Below are 3,742 nucleotides of genomic sequence, written 5' to 3' on the forward strand. Positions count from 1 at the left end.
ATCCCTTCCGTTTCAGGACTTTTCTTTTTGATTTTTTTTTCTAGTGTATGCCCGATGTTTTTAAACGGGCTTGGAAAAGAAACACTCTAGGTCGTTTGATTAGTGACAAACCTAGTAGTTCTTCTTGTGAAGGAGGGGAGCTCGAAGACTCTTCTTTTGAGAGCCCCGTTTTTGGAAACTTCAGTTTTGAGAATCTGTCTCTTTGTGAGGAAAGTACCCCTAGTACTCCTAGTCATTTGGTAGTGCCAGAAATGGAAACTTTGAAAGCTTTTCTAAACCCAACTAGGACCTCTCGTCCATCTTGTATCAAGTTAGCTGAAATCGAGGCAAATTATGAACTGAAACCTGGGACTTTACAAATGCTCCGAATGTTTTTAGGGAAGGAAAATGAGAACCCCTATTTTTATGTTAGGGAATTTGAGGAAGTTTGTAGTACTCTGAAAATTAAGAACCTAAGTGATGATGCGTTGAAACTTAGGTTATTCCCCTTTTCCTTAAAAGATAAATCCAAATCTTGGATGTATAGTTTGGACTCTGAGTCAATTGAAACCTATGACCAACTTACTTCTGCCTTTATACATAATTTTTTCCCAAGGCATAAAAGATCGTCTATTAGGACACAAATATGTACTTTTGCCCAACAAGAGGGAGAATCTTTATATAGGTACTTAGAAAAGTTCAATGACTTGATATCTCAATGTCTTCATCATTGTTTGGAGAAGGTTAGGTTAATTCAGATCCTCTACGAGGGTTTAGATTATTCAACAACAACCATGGTTGAGTCCTTATGCACAGGTGGGTTTGAGAATAAAACTGTTGATGAAGCGATGACATTTTTGAATGAAATCGCCGATAAGAACCAACAATAAGTAGAGAAAATGTTAATAGGGTAGAAGGATCTCATGAGTCAGATGCCAAAATAGCAGCTATAGCCAAAAGGTTAGAAGCCTTAGAATTAGGTCATTTTAGTGGTAGTAATGGAAGAAATGAGCCTTTTTGGGAAGGCCATGCTGTTGAAGAGCAAGCCAATGCTCTTTATAACAACACTAGATTTGATAACCGACAGAAGTTTGACCCATATTCAGAAACCTATTACCCTGGCTGGAGAAACCATCCAAACCTTTCTTGGTCCAAGGGCCAGAATCAAGGTCAGTCTAGTAATGCTCAGGTTCCCCCAGGTTTTGGCTATACTAAGAATCCTTCAGCTCCGGCACAGTTTCAGAACTCTTCGGATAAGAAGATTATGAGTTTAGAAGAGTCTCTTGCTTTGTTAACTCGTAACACTGTGCAGTTTTAGCAATCTGTTGCTCAAGGTTTAGAAGAAAATAAGAGAATAGGCCAGGCTAACTCTCAGGCTATTTCCGAGTTGAAAACCCAGGTTAGTCAGATAAATGAGTCTTTAAGAGAAAGAGGTAAGTTTCCTAGTCAGACTCAACCCAACCCTAGAGGAATTAATGAAACAGGTGAAAGACCATCTGATCATGTGAATGATATTAAAACCCTTAGGAGTGGTAGAGAGATAGACAACAAGGTTTCTATGCCCGATAGTGAACATGTTGTAGTTCACCCTTCTGAACCAGAAACTGAGGAGACTGATAGAGTCTCTAAAGAGACCAATGAGGGTCATATTGAGCCCGGCTTTGTCCCTAGAGCCCCATTCCCACAGCTTCTATTTCCAACTAAGAGGGAGTCCAATTTTAATGATATGTTGGAGGTTCTTAAGCAGGTAACTATCAACCTTCCACTACTAGATGCAATTAAGCAGATTCCCTCTTATGCCAAGTTTCTCAAGGATATGTGTACGCAAAAGCGAAAGCTTAATGTCCAGAAGAAAGCCTTTCTAGCTAGTCAGGTGAGTTCTATTATTCAGAATACCACTACTCCTAAGTATAAAGACCCAGGGTCCCCAACCATTTCTTGCACAATAGGTAAATACCATGTTGAGAAGGCGTTGCTTGACTTAGGACCTAGTGTGAACTTACTACCATATCATGTGTACCTTCTAGGACTTGGCGAGATGAAACCTACCCAGATGACACTTCAGTTAGTTGATAGGTCCGTTAAAATTCCTCGTGGTGTGATCGAGGATGTTCTCATTAGAGGTTGACAAGTTTATCTATCTAGTGGATTTTGTTATCCTAGATACACAACCTGTCCCTGACCCAGAGAACCAGATACCAGTAATTTTAGGTCGCCCGTTTTTAGCTACATCCAATGCGATCATTAACTATCGAAATGGTATTATGAAATTGTCTTTTGGTAATATGACTATTGAGCTGAACATTTTTAATATTAGTAAGCTACCCTATGAACTAGATGACTAGAACATAGAAGAGGTGAACATGATAGGAACATTAGTCGAGGAGTCATTACCAAACACTTTGTTAGAAGATCCATTAGAGAAATGCCTAGCTCATTTTGGGATTGATTTTGATGATGATAATGTGATTAATGAGGTGAATGTTTTGTTAGATTCAACCCCTTTATTAGATACTAGTAATGGATGGAAACCTAAAGTCGAACCACTACCAGTTTCTAAGTCTACCATAGTTCCTTCGTTAGAAGAGCCTCCTAAGTTGGACCTAAAACCATTGCCAGATTCCCTGAAATATAGGTTTTTAGGTCCGTCTGAGACTTTACCTGTGATTATTTCTCCCGTCTTGGATAGTGACCAGGAAATTAGGCTAGTAACTGTCCTTCAAAACAACAAGGAAGCTTTAGGGTGGACCATAGATGACATTAAGGGTATAATTCCCACTGTTTGTATGCATCAGATCTATTTAGAGAGTGATACCAAACCTTCTAGGAAGATGCAACGTCGACTAAACCCTAATATGAAAGAGGTAGTTCGAAACGAGGTCCTTAAGTTGTTAGATGCAGGCATTATCTACCCCATGTCAGACAGTAAGTGGGTCAGCCCCGTTCAGGTTGTTCCCAAGAAATCCGGTATTACCGTAGTCCAGAATGATAACAATGAGTTAATCCCGACCCGAGTGACCACGGGTTGGCGTGTTTGTATTGACTATAGGAAATTGAACAAGGTCACTAGGAAGGACCACTTTCCCCTTCCCTTAATCGACCAGATGCTAGAGAGATTAGTTGGACATAGTCACTACTGCTTTTTAAATGGCTACTCTAGATATAATCAGATCGTTATTACCCCAGAAGACCAGGAGAAAACCATTTTTACCTGTCCCTTTGGTACCTTTGCGTATAGACGCATGCCTTTCGGGCTTTGTAATGCCCCTGCGACTTTTTAGCGTTGCATGATGAGGATATTTTCTGACATGTTAGAAAGGTTCTTAGAGGTCTTTATGGATGATTTTTCAGTGTTTGGTTCGTCTTTCGATGAGTGCTTGCATCATTTGTCACTAGTGTTGACTAGGTGTAAGGAAAATAATTTAGTGCTTAATTGGGAGAAATGTCACTTCATAGTTCGTTCAGGAATTGTTTTATGGCATATCGTATCTTCTAAGGGTATAGAGGTAGATAAATCCAAAGTTGACCTTATTAAGACTTTACAGGTCCCAAAAACCGTAAGAGATATTAGGTCATTCTTAGGGCATGCAGGTTTTTATCGTCGATTCATTAAGGATTTTAGCTTAATTTCTAGACCTCTTTGCAATTTGCTTGCAAAAGATGTTAAGTTTGTCTTTGATGATGCTTGTTTAGAGGCTTTTGAGAAGCTTAAGAATTTACTCACTACCGCCCCCATAGTCCAGGAACCCAACTGGATCCTACC

This window comes from Papaver somniferum, chromosome 2, assembly GCF_003573695.1.
Source record: "Papaver somniferum cultivar HN1 chromosome 2, ASM357369v1, whole genome shotgun sequence".
Lineage (NCBI taxonomy): Eukaryota > Viridiplantae > Streptophyta > Magnoliopsida > Ranunculales > Papaveraceae > Papaver > Papaver somniferum.